Source organism: Thermobia domestica, chromosome 3, assembly GCF_964235325.1.
Source record: "Thermobia domestica chromosome 3, izTheDome1.hap1.1, whole genome shotgun sequence".
Lineage (NCBI taxonomy): Eukaryota > Metazoa > Arthropoda > Insecta > Zygentoma > Lepismatidae > Thermobia > Thermobia domestica.
This window is the reverse complement of record NC_137456.1, coordinates 135,816,537-135,831,041: the sequence shown is the minus strand read 5'-3', so window position 1 is coordinate 135,831,041 and position 14,505 is coordinate 135,816,537. Positions and strand designations below refer to the sequence as shown.

The 14,505-nt window shown below is 34.8% G+C and overlaps 1 protein-coding gene across 1 annotated transcript in view; it reads left to right on the top strand.

The window, feature by feature from the left end:
• LOC145680764 (uncharacterized) overlaps positions 1–12,541 on the top strand; it is a 48,231-nt gene extending 35,690 nt beyond the window's left edge. The window contains exon 2 of the mRNA XM_081751750.1: positions 11,580–12,541. The gene's annotated coding sequence lies outside the window, so the exon portion shown is untranslated. The remainder of the gene's footprint in view (positions 1–11,579) is intronic.
• Positions 12,542–14,505: the final 1,964 nt, after the last annotated feature.

Below are 14,505 nucleotides of genomic sequence, written 5' to 3'. Positions count from 1 at the left end.
GAATCTTCATAGGACCTATTAGTGGAAGAAAATCAACTTCGAACAAGCAAACCTCAATATACTTACTTCCGTCTTCTGCTAACAACAAGATATTAAGAAACCGCGAATTTCCTGTTTTTTTCCACGGTGACTGACCCTTTATACTTCCTTTCAACTTTGCTCGTTAGCTATCTTGAACCAACTGAGTCATTAACTTTGTTTTTGGAAAACTAAAGCAGCAAATATGAATTACATAACTTTGTTATTCATCTTAGTGACATTTTTTATCGTCATTCTTGTTGTTGAACTTCCTACAACAATTGCAGAAATATTAGCACAACCTGATCAATGTCCACCAGGATACCGCAGGGATAGAGCTGGACGTGGTCGTTGTCGCAAGATTTACAGCGTCGAAAATTCATAAATTGAGATAACATTCACACAACAGTCACTACTGAGAATCAATCAGGTAGGGTCAAAAACATTATAACTTAACCCAAGTCTTTCTTTTTTAATTATATTTGTTTCATCTGAAGTGAAAACTTCACAAAAAATATTACCGGTGTTGAGTATTTCACCACATGTGTGTTTCAGTTCATTTACATAGATTTTTTTTTATTCTTCAAAGTGGATTCAAATTTTAATACTTTGATTTTTTACTGATCACTTCAAATCTATTTAAAAGTTTATTGCTTTGAGAATATTAGATTCTATGATGTGTAGTATTAATATTTATAAATTAAATTAATGTAAGTAATATTGAAGAGCCAACAAAATGAAGACGACATTTCAGTAAAAGGTAAAGTGATCAGGTGTATACGGTTTACAGATAATATGGCGCTTGTTGCAGAATCTAAGAAGAAAATCAATAAGCTATTAGAAAACTTGAGGAAGGGCTGTGAAGAATCTGGAGTGAAAATAAATGTTACAAAGACAAAAGTCATGGTGATTGGAACGAAGGGGTTAGTGTCAAATATAGAAGTAGGAGGGGAGAAAATAGGACTGGCGACTAGTTTTCGATACCTGGGTAGTATTACTTGTGATGATATGAAGTGTGAACGTGAAATAAAAGCAAGGATAGGAATGGCGAAGAAAGCCTTTAGGAGGAAGAGAACACTATTTTGTGGGACGTTGAATATAAAGTCGAAAAAAGACTCATAAAACGCTTCGCTTGGAATATTGCAGCAAGTGGATCACAAAGTTTTTCATTACCCAAATATGATGAAAAATGACTGGAAGTTTTCGAAATGTGAATGTAGAGGAGAATGGAAAGAATTAGCTGAATCAAGCAGACAACAAAAGAGAGGGTGTTAGAAATGGTGGGAGAGAAAAGAGCGATTTTGGATATTATTAACAAGAGGAAGGAAAAACTTTTTGGGACATTTACTAAACAGGAACTGTATCATGAAGGGCTTGCTAGAGGGTATGGTGGCAGGAAAGAAAGAGAGAGGGCGAAAGAGACTACAATTAATGGACGATACCAAAACAGGAAAATCGTACGTGAAGACGAAGAGGTTAGTGGATGACCCTGGAGCATGGAAGCTCCTCAGTTGCAGCAAGTGACTTACCAATAATGGCAGAATATCTATGATAACCAGTGTCGTATTTAGGGGGTGGCATCCGGGCTTAAGCCCCCCCGAAATCTTACTTAGTATAGTAAAATAAATGAAATATCTTGCAGAATTTTCACATTTCCAGGCAAAGCTCCCCCCCCCGAAAGTTAGAAAAGCCCCTCCCGAAACAAAATAGTAAATACGCCACTGATGATAACCATGATGAACTCACATACAAACGCAAATGCTTTTAGAGAATCCAAGAGGCTTTGAACTAAATTTGAAAGAGTAATCAGTAAAACCCAACCATATCTACGTTACAAACTTCTTCATATAAATCAATGGACGAGAAAACCAAGATACTCAATATCCTAAATGCATTATGTGAACATGGAAAGGAGAATTACTTTCACATGTAAAACATCCTAGAAAAGTACTTTCTATGTAGGAATAGTGTTAATATCAAGATAAATAAGTCAAGTCGAGACTGAGACTTACACGAGACGAGATCAGAACAAAACTGTCATTTATAATTCGACATGGGACAAGGACGAAACGAGACCCAGTGTAGGAAATCTTGGTGTCACCTTGAACGTTAATCTCTCCATACAAAATAAGTCCTGACTGATTGAGAGAATGATCGATCAACGCTCAGGGCGAACTACTTAAGCTAGAAAGTTGTAATTCGGACATAGCATAGAATTTGAGACGTAAGGTCCCACTAAGGAAGGATTTTTGGAAATTCGAACGTGAAGGCGAAAATACGAGAGGAAATTCGTGAAGGTTAAAAGTGTGAAATTTGGTACTTACATTTTTTTATTTAAAATAATTGAAGATGAGTTTCACCTTTTTAAAAATATTTTCCTTAGAAGGGAAGGTAAAAGCGGATAGAAAAAAAGAGTGTGGGTTGCAATTGTTAAAATATGACCATATCTCGTAATCCCTTACTTCGATATAATTTCAAGTGACACACAACTTTGAGTTGAAATTTAACACAATCTACTCTGGTTTCAATTATAGAAATTATCCTAAAAAAAAAAACGCATGCATCATTTTTCAAAACTTTGTAAAAGAAACACATAAAAAAGGCATCGAACTTCTTATGAGGGTGGGATATTTTAAACAGTTTAGGAAGCTGTTTTCAGGGTACAAGCTCATGGCATGTTTGTGCTCACGACAATCTCACCACTGACGTATTTGAGCAATCGTCTCTTTGCATGCTTCATATTTCGACTCTTTCACTATGGCTGTTCATCAATTTAGTGAAGCTCGACCATCAGTTGACATCACAAACTAAACAGCACCCAAATAACGAGGAATTCCAGAAGGAGTTCGGAGCGTTAACTACTAGAACAGTTTTCCGATTTTAATATGATGTGTACGAACGGATCCAAAGGAGATATTTCCATTGTTTATGCTTCGTCACGGCCGACATCGCTTGTGTTTAATATTACGACAATGCTCTTCAGCTTTCGACACCGGCTGAAGAGTATGTGAGACAAGGGCATTATCGATCCAGAAAAACAAGAAAGTTGGGCTAATGTTTAGCAGAAGCGGTCCAGCAATTTTTTCTTAAAAATGTTACAATTTCGGTAATTTCTGTTCATATTAGGCTAGTTTAGGTTACATTATATCAGTGTAGGGTCCAGCGTAATTTTCCAAAAAAATGGTAGAATTTCGCTTATTTCTATTAGTATTAGGTTAGTTTAGGTTAGTTCAGGTTAGCTTAAGCTAGTTTAGTTTAGGTAAGGTTACATTTGGTTACGTTATATTAGGTCTAAGTACCCTTGCATTATCCATTTCTCTTCTAAATTTTGTTTTTAACGTGCTTCTGGACCTTTTCTGCTAAACATAACCCGAAAAATGGTTATTTCTGCATTAGTGGTTTCTTGAGATGCAGCAACGATATATACAGTATAATGACCTCCAGTTGAAACAGAATAAAGTTTTATTTGCTTAGTTTGATACCAATGATCTCAGAAGTAAAATCAAAGCTTAAAGTTGTCATTTTGAAATTCGAGATGACTCTCTTTCTTCAATACTGAATCGATTCAGAATTATAAAGCAGAATGTCTTCCCTAAACATTTTTAAGTAAATTAAAATTTGATTTTGTAAATTTTAAAATAGAAAGTGAATTCCTGCGTTGTGTCGACTACAATACAAAGTGAATTGGAGAAATTTAAGAACTTTCTCCAAAAAAATTCATAATCACTGTATATTCAAATGTGTTTCAGAAGTTTAGTCCGTGAATATAGTCTCTAGTAATGCTAAAAAACTTGTTTCAATAAGAATGATTTTTTTTAATACCGAACAAGAAGGGAAACAAAGGTGCTCGTGTTACTAGACATAAGAAAAGTGTTAGAATATGTATAAACAGCATGCAAAATTCTGGAGGATTAGGGGAGAGTTCTAGAGTTTCCAATTTAATTCCAGTAACATATTTGTAATTGATATGCATCTCGTATGTAATCTATGGATAAAATAGTGGTGAATGTTATCACTTATCTTTTACGAGCGTAATATCATAATTACATGGCCCCTTGTCCTCCTTAAATAACGCCACTGTTGTAAACATAATCCAGGCTAATTTTACTATGTCTGTGGCGTCTCCCTGAACTCCATAATGCCGAAGCATAAGACCAAAGACGTTAACAACTTCTGCTCAGCCTCCACTTATATTTCCGTGTACCTATGGATGACCAAGACAAGAAATGGACACAGTACTTGCACATATTGCGTGTGGATGTTCCAGATCTATTACATTAGTTAACAAAGGTTTTATTACATAAAAGGAAATACCTGTTCTTAAAGGAACTTTTTGCGCTGAATTCGAATATGCACTCGGTTTTTCTCCATCACATACGATTTTCCCGTAACAGAGGGATTTTCGGGAAAATCCCTCAAAAATTTCCCTTTTCGTTTATTTTACACCCTAAGATCTTGTCCCCTTGCATATACTAACATAGAAATTATACCTAAGTATACTTTGATTCATATTTAACAAACCCTCCAAGTTTCGTAATAATCGCTTTATTCTTTCTAGAGAAATAAATATGTTTGTATGTATACTGTGTGTACTGTTTATTGCACCTGATAGTAATGCTTTCAGATCTCTTAAGTTGAGGTAAAACGTTTTGCTTTATTACCACAAACACATATATAAAATATAATACAATATAATTTACAAGTGTGACAATTTACAATAAACAATAATACAAATGTACCAAAAGGTCATGAAAAGACAATCAAAACTATCACAATATATGAAACTTCCATTGGGTTACAAAAACGTACACTACTTCCTTCTTTTGTAAGAAATGTTGCATTCTCTAACAAGACCCCAACAATAGTCCCCCATCATTGAAGGATCCCATCATCCCTGGTACCTTTTCTCCATTGCCATTATATCTTGGTGGAATCTTTCCCCCTATTCGTCGCTGAAAGCACCTAGGTTAGCAGGAAAGAAGCTGAGGTGGGAGTGCAAAAAGTAGATTTTTAAAGACATCCTACAACCCAACTCTTTGTATTTCTGTATCATGTCCTGTACGATTTCTGTGTAACTCTCAGCTTTGTTATTGCCCAGAAAGTTGCGCACAACACACTTAAATGCTGTCCAGGCAGCTAGCTCAGCACTGTTTAACTTGCTGTCAAAGCTATCATCAAGCATTAATTTCCTAATTTGGGGACCAATAAACACTCCCGCTGAAATCTTAGCATCACTCAGGTTAGGGAACTTATCTCGCAAATACTTGAAACCTTCACCCGATGTGTCCATGGCTTTGACAAAGTTTTTCATAAGTCCTAACTTGATATGAAGTGGCGGTAGTAATATCTTATTAGGATCTACCAAAGGAGCGTATTTGACGTTGCATTCTCCAGGTACGTAATTCACTCTAGGTTCCCATTCCTTCACTTCATAATGTTTGTCATCAGCTCGGCTATCCCATAAACATAAAAAACATTGGTACTTCGTGTAACCGCACTGCAGTCCTAATAAAATACCAACTACCTTGAGATCACAACATATTTGCCAACAATGGTCCTTGTAATTTATAAGATTTAGAAAAGTTGACATGGTGTCATAGGATTCCTTAATCTTCACTGAGTGCGCAAGTGGTATAGAAGGTTTTTTATTTCCATTATGTAAAAGGACAGCTTTAAGGCTGACCTTTGACGCGTCGATAAATAACCTCCATACTTCTGGAACGTAAGGAATTCCTAGCTCCGCCATCAACCCATTTATATCCGTACATACGCACACATTATCTTGCATTGAGAAATAGCTTGAAAATTGAACATGCCTTTTCCTGTACACTGATATGTTCGTTTCTGCATCCAATAAGTTCCACTGCTGGAGCCTTGATCCCAGAAGTTCCGCCTCTTGTTTTGTCAGGTGCAAATCACGGACTAGGTCATTAAGTTCACATTGCCGGATGAAATGTGGCTCGCGAACACAGTCAGGGATGAACGTTGGATCATTGGATGTACATGTTGATGTCGATGGTTCATCAAGGTCATGATCATCATCAGAGTCTTTTGGCCATATCTCTTCCCAGTTGGTAGGGGGCTCGGGAAGTGGAAGTTCATCCCCGTGCGGAATAGGTCTAATTGCGGATTTAACGTTGGGATAACTTATTGTGTATTTGCTTTTTTTAGAATGTCCCTTAACTATTGTGAGACAAAAATAACAATCATCCAGATGGTTGGTGGGTTCTCTCCACACCATTGGTACAGCAAATTTCATAAACCTCCGTTTCCCTTTGGCCCATGCAAGTAAAGTGACGTAGCACGACGCACAAATTATGTTGGGTTCCCAAGTTTTGTCCTGATCTCCCACACGACATCTGAAATATATATAATATGCTAGTTTCACCGATGGCGTAATGGATCTACACTGTCCTTTAACTACAAACTGGCCACACACATAACAAAAACTATTTGGTGAGTTAACACACGAACGCCGTCCTCTTGACGCCATTGTACTGATCACAAACTAAACTTCTGGTCTTAGTTGGGTATAATGCCGTTAAGATCAAACATGAAAGCACTCTTAGCAGCAAAGACAACTTTGAAAGTGAAGTAGTGTTAAACCACACGTCAATATAAAAATGTACAAAACTCCCTCACCAGGTGTCAAGAACACAAGAAAGAAAGAAATGCGCGGGGGAGGGGGGGAAACGATACCGTAGTGGAAAATTCAGACTGCATTAGTTCATTGCTGTCAACAATGAGTCTGTATTCCATTCTTTCTTTCTTTTGCATTCTGTTACATTTGATAACAAATATTGATAACCATTTCATGAACAAAACGAAAAAACTTGGAGAATTGTATATATATGTATTAAGATATACATATACTGTACGTTTAAAAAAAATATACGTTGGAAGTACATTCTATTTTTATACACGTTTCTAATTTACAGAGAGCAATACAAGTGTGTTGTTGACTATTGTAAATATTCATTTTTATGTCTGTGTTTGTAGTAATAAAGCAAATCGTTTTTACCCCAACTCAGGAGATCTGAAAGCATTACTATCAGGTGCAATAAACAGTGCACACAGTATACATACAAATATATTTATTTCTCTAGAAAGAACAAAGCGATTTTTACGAAACTTTTAGGGTTTATTAAATATAAATCAAGGTATACTTAGGTATAATTTCTATGTTACTATATGTAAGGGGACAGGAGCTAGGGGAATAAAATATCTGAAAAAGGGAAATTTTTGAGGGAATTTTCCGAAAATCCCTCTGTTACGGGAAAACTGTACGTGATGGAGAGAAATCGAGTGCATATTCGAATTCAGCGCAAAAAGTTCCTTTAAGATCAGGTGATTTTTCTCATGTAACAAACAAAAAGTTTAAATTTGTTAACTAGTGTTATTGATGCCAGATACAGAAATGATAACAGAAAAATGAAATATGTTGTATTTTGAATATGGCATGTGAACCGACAGTCCACCTGTCAAACTGCAAGTTCTACGTTGTTGACAAGAGAGATAAGAAGACCAGTATGTTTGACTATCCAGATCTATCATCATACCTGACTCCTGTTGCACATTCTAAAGAGCTTTCTGTTCCTACTACTTATGGTCGTCGATGGAAGCAGAATGTGAATTCCAGTAATAAACTGGATGTCGAAATCAGCCAAGAAGAGACGTATTAGAAGATGTTGACAACACACCTCACTTTCAAACGCAAAATTAGTTAAATGATGGATCTATAGGATTAACAAATTAAATGCAAAGATTCTTAACAATGAGACTAAGGTAGCGGAACTTGTTGGACAAGAGCTGCAAAATAAAGAATCACTATGAAACGTACTTTCAGTACGCCACTTTAATCAAAAGAATTATGCTGTTGCTACAGCATGGGGAGTATGTTCAAGGCAATATGGTATCCTTATGACCCAAAGGACTTATGGTTTCTTATTGGCATTTCCTTCAAGAGTCCTAAAGCTATTCTCCATGCTGGAAACAAGTTTCAATTTAATTCCAATTGGTAATTCGGTTCATTACTAAATGAGAGAACGCCAACGTGCAACGTCTTCTGTAAACTGTATACAGTGTAGAAGGGGAAAGTAGGTTGAATATTAACCTTTAGCAGAAGAGATTATTGAAAAGCCTCAGAGAAAATATATACCATGTACATGAAAACTTAATTATTTTTTCAAAGTTGAAATGCAACACATGTTTTAATCGGGGAAGGTAAATCCACCCTCCATTCGTAGTGGAGCTGATGTGGAAACCATGAAAATTATAAATAATTAATTGGTTTGTTGAAGCGTATCATCCCTTTTCACCACCGAGGCTATATGGCGCGTTCAATGCACAAGAGAATCAAGTTCACGTTTGGTCATCATTAAGATCTCTATCTAAAGCTCATTTCAGAGCTTAAAACATTCATGTCCAGGTATTGCAAATACCTGTTATATTTAAAGAAAACAGTGTTAACTATTCCGTGTACAGTACTTAACCTTACTGTACCTTCCTCACAACTTTGATAATTGGTTTTGATTCTTTTGTGCCCTGAAATCCCCATGTGAGATGTGGACCTACAGTTTAAAGAGTAATTCGATCCACCGTAATGTGTTCCAATTTTTTTAATACTCTCCCATCAATACACTCCATGTTGCGTCAAAATTGAATAAATTTTATGAAAGCTATCATTATAACTTTATTTTCATATTAAACTACATTATAAGTATGACAAAACTTTCAAGGTGATATAAATTTACCCATTTTCTCTCTTCGACTGATTCCAACTTCAAATTAGGTGACTATTGAGAGTCCGTCAACATTATATACAAGTGTATGACACTGACTAAACTGCGTTGTCATAATACAAAATTTATCTTTCGGTAATTTTGTAAAGAATGTCAAGAAAAATAGGGCTTTAGTTTCCATATCGAAATATTTCAAGCATAGAAACTAAAGAGTATCACGGTATAGGGGGGGGGGTCTATTAAGCAAAATAATAATAAAGAAATCAGGTTAGGAAGAGAGAGTGACACAAAAATTATTATCAGTTTCGTTTACCAGAAGTCGAGTACTAAACCGGTTAGCATATTGAACTTTGATACGATGCTTTAGCATTCATGTTATATCAAACTTTATTTTTATTATTATTACATTTGGTTTTGTCATTCCAGAAGAAACATTATTGGAAGACAATATAAAATGTCATATGTATGCAAGATTTATATTTTTAGTTTAACGCCCCACAATTATGCCCTGATGCAAAAATGGTGAAATGACGAAAGTGGGAGGAAATGGCAGGAGCCCAAGAAACCCCACGCATACGATGTTTGTCCAGCACAAAACAAGCTTGGTGGGAGCTGGGATCGAACCAGAGACCCCACGTGTCGAGTGCAAGGTATCGCCAAATACTAATATCTAACAAATTAATAGCAGATTTGCAATGTTTCATTAAAAGTGTACAGTTTGATGAAGTCATTTTGAACGAAATGTACCGTAGAAAATGATTTTATTATCTCAATATATGCATATTTGCACAATTTGATGTTGGGGATAAATTAGCCCTACAATTGACTGACTTGAACCCAAGCATCTGAAACATTAGTAACAGTTGGCATCATTCATTCATGTTAAGCAATACATCATAATCAAATCATTACAGAGTAATCAATTTAATAGTATACTATTACTTATAAGTAAAATGATAATGCCTCCGATTTGGCTAATGCGAGTACTTCTACAGGTATGTTGTTGCCCAGTGTGAGTACGTGACTTGGGCATAAACTCAAGTAGTGGTTCAAATTTCATTATAAACTGAGATTCCATCTCGCATAGGCTCGGTTATTAATGAGGTTTTTTTTTTTTTTTTTTTTTTTTTTTAAGGGAGCTGGAAATGTTTCGTCCACGTTCCTCGACCTTCAGCCTCTTTTAACTCGCAATATTTTATTCTATTTTTTAAATCATCTCTCAGTTGTGTTCTTCTTCCTTCTCTTCGTTTTCCTTTCATCTTTCCCTCTATGGTGGTATGAAGAAGACAATTTCTTCGCAGCATGTGCCCAATCCATTTCTCCTTCCTACGAAGGATGCTGGTTAAAAGCGTCCTGTCCTCTCTGATTAGTGTTAAAACATCTTCGTTTGTCACTCTCTTCGTGCATTTTATCTTCTCCATCTTCCTCCACACCACATTTCTAAGCTATCTAAATATTTCTTCTATAACTTCCGTAACGTGCAAGTCTCTGAACCATACAGTCCATAGGACTTTTCCAACTTTGGCGCGGAAAAGGAAAAGTAAATTCAAATCAATCCAATCTAACGAGGAAACTGATTCAAGTGTGACACGAAATTGTAGATGAGTTTATGCGCAAACGAAGTGTTTTTGCGTACAATTAAACCCATTAGAGGGAAAACACCTCGATTCCAACCGTTCCGAAGATATAGAGAAATAAGGGGAAGGTTGGTGCTCCGATATTTTGCGAAGTTTTGACTATATAGTGATAGTACAAGTAAAAGAGACCATAAGATAAAACCATGGAACTAATTCCCACAAAATGATATTTGCTTAAAAGTGAAGGCAATACTCTTCCAATCAACATAAAAAGTATACATAGTCATGCGAAACATATTTTTCCACTCCCAGCATCAAGAATCGCGCTAAAATGAAAACAATTACAAAAAATCATGTGAGATATCAAATTACAGGAAATTTAATGTTGAACGCGTATGTGGCGTATTTTTAAAAAATCTTGTTTCTTCTTGAATTATTTACTGCAAAGTATACTGAAATAAACTATGTGAAATGTGACAATCATTCAAATTAAATCTACAAAATATTCTTATATCCCAATCCAAAACATTTCGTGTCAAAATTAAAGCTAACTTCCAAACTAGTACAAAAAGGAAAGTTACATTATCAATACAGTCAAGGAAACCGATTCTGCTAAGTTCCTGAAATAAATTTCCTCATTCTGAGATTATTTAAAGAACTTGGCCAAGCGGTTACAACAGAACATAACTTACCTTGACTGAAGAATTTGGTTGTATTGATAACGTAACCAGTTAGCCAAGTTCTTCAAATAACTTCAGAATGAAAAAAAAAATCTCAAGAATTTAGCAGAATCGATATCATAACTTACAGTACCTTGGTTGTATTGATAATATAACTTCAATATTTTGTACTAGTTTGAAACTTCGTTTTTTTTTTTTTTTGTTTTTTTTTCTTACAAGGAATGTTTTGGATTGGGAATTTGCTTGTGGTAAACATAAACTGAAATTTCAATCTTAGTATTCCGTCGTTATTAGCCTGTAGACTACAGTATATAACTGGCAAATGCAAGCCTTAATGATATAAATATGTGTGTGTAAAGATGGTGGAAGAAAATTAAACCTTATGGAAAAGTATGAACAGAATATTTACCTCAATAAATTCACATGTTTTGTGACCAAATCAGGAACATCAGTTTCTAAACATACTATATATATAATACTACTATTCATTTTGAATTAGATGTCACTAATTTTGTATTATTTGTATGTTTCCGTTATCTAACTGCTCCTTTTTTTCTTTTCAGACAAATTTTGCTGGATGTCATTGAATCATTATTCTCACCAAGTCTTTTCCCACAATAAGAAGTCATCTGAAGTTGCACTATATATTATGTACTGAGTATCATATGTGATCTCTTATTTACGTAATATTTCATCTCATCATTTTATTTCTCTGTGTTTCCTAAAGAAATAAAAATCTCATATTGACAGTAAAAGTGTCAAACAGTTCAGTTATAAACGTCATTTGAGTAAAAGACACTCTTCAGAAATGTAATTTTCTAAATATTTTAAGCTGTGATATTCCTTATGTTATTCACTTGAAATTGTTGGAAGTATTTCTAAAAGCATTTTAAGTTTGAACATGTTACTTTCTCGACATGGAACTGGGGATACTTGAAAATTCCGTTCACGTTCGGATTTTAATTACTAATAGAAAAAGTACAATGTATTCTGCAATATCAAAGATGTGTTTAAACATTTAAAAATTTTCATTTCCGAAACATTTGTGACTTTTTTTTTTTTTTAATTAATTAAGTTTAATATGTATTGAAGTAAATTCCGTTTTATAATAGTTCAAGCACTTGAAAGTGTTCAAAATAATGAAATATTTTCACATTTTATACATACTTTCTCATCAACACTAGGAAAATCTACTTACATTATTCGAACTAGTCATGCAAGTATTTTCAGTGTACATTATTTTGATCAACCAAAAAATTGCAAAATCTGAGCCGAATTTACTTAAGCTTTAAACCAAAATCACCTAGTTTTTTTTTTTTTTAACTCTGTAGTTTCTCGATCGATACATTGGTTTGTGAAGCACACATTAGTTTTAGCAAGAGAATTGATCGGAGAGTGACAGAAGGAAATAAGTGAATACAAATCAGTGTTGTTCAATTGTTCGATTTTTAAAAACTATTTGTTTTCTATATGTATCTCCTTTCAATTGTTTGAATATACTTCCAAATAAACAAATAAAAATTAATTTGTTTCATTAAATTATCATATAATTCCAACTTTTCGGATGCTTTCTCGAACAATCAACTTATTCATTCATCCGTTTTGATTTTCGCGCATTTATTTGAATTTTAATAACTATTTGTTTCTTCAAATTGTTATTTTTGACATCATAAATACAGATCTCATATACTCATTATGCCAAACATGATACAGAATCGAAGGTGACATAAAGCAGCGGAAACAGAAATGACAGATTGTACTTCGAAAATTGAAAACAGAACAAAAGAGAAAACAGTATATAAATACATAACAATAATAACGAAATGTAATGTATGCAGGAAACTAGTAAATAAGTGAAAAGAACAAGAATATATGGAAGCTATGAGGTAAAATACAAGGAACAACAGATTCTAATAAGACATAAATAATATTTTTTTAAAAATAATTGTCAGACACAAACCAAACTTCTTCTTCTTCTTCTTCTTCTTCTGTCAGAAAAAAATAGATATACCTATGTAATAGAAGGTGTTTTAAAGCAGGAAAATTTCGTCTATGGTATAGTTCCCAATATAGAGGATACATTACCTCTTTGTACTGCCATACTTATTCTTTGAATTAGGAAGATGCTTGCTCTATTATTACTGGATAAATGGATCTCATATACTAAATATGGGTTTCTGAATATTTTAAATAAAAGAATATAGTGAAATTCATTAATTCATATGTTATTATTAAACACTTTCAAAAATACAACAGATTAACAAGTGTTGTTTGCAATGTATTATATATACAGGGTGTTTCGGGAATAAACCGACAAACTTTTCATACGTGTTCAGAACCTCAATACAAGAAAAAAAAAACATCTGTGACTTTTGTCGGAAACGCCTAATTACAAAGATTGAACCAACTTAAGACAATTAGTGGAATTGGTGGCTACACTAAATAACACGAAGTCGTAATGAGTCATTATAACACTTTCTCGTTCTAGAAGAAAACCCTACAGTATAAAACTCTGAAATACCAACTTTTATTCAGTATAGGCACCCCATGACCAATTTCACAAATAACCTTAAATTTTCCTCATTTCTGTCCTTAGGCGTTTCCGACCAACCCATCAGATAAACTTTTCTCTCGTATCGAGTTCGTTAACACGTATACGAATTGTTTGATGAACAGAACAGTTTTGTCTTACAGTATTGGGCTTGTTCTTCCATGCAAGACCAAGACCAAGACCAGGAATCCCAATGCAAGACCACGACCAAGATTTAGAAGTGCAAGACCAAAACCATACCTACAAGATTTGTGCAAGACCATCACCAAATAGCAAGAGTCTTGCGCACTTACTATTTGAATACTTTTGTTGAAGGAATTATTTTTATTGATGGAAATGTGTGTATATTTATTGCTATTAGTGACTGAAATTTAAAATACACACAATTCTTTGCTTTGTACTCACTTCAGATAATCCATAAGAAGTACGAATTTAAAATTTTACATTGGCCTTCACATCACACCGTGAGATGAATGTGAATGGAGATAAGGCGAAGGTCAGTTGTTGGTGTGGGTATATCCAACATACTACCTGGTTGTGGCAGTTTAGTTCCACCGTGAACTTGCGTTATAGACAGAGTGAACATGGACCTCCACAGAGCGTCATAAGAGCGTATATAGTGTACGAGTTCAAACTGGGGTCAAACGCTGCTGCAGCAGAACTGAAGGTACGCCAGGTCATTGGTGAGGGTGTCATGACAACATGGACAGTGCAGTGGTGGTTTAACAAGTTTAAGGACGTTGAGGAAATACTCGAAGACGTACCACGTACCGGAAGACCAGCACATATACAAACTGAAGATCTTCATGCAGAAATTGAGGAGAACAGTGGACAGACATGTAAGGAACTGGGACTACAATTAAGTGTGAGTGGGGAAAGTACTCGACAGCATTTCCATCAACTTGGGAAGCACTTCAAGTTGGGTCGATGAGTCCCAC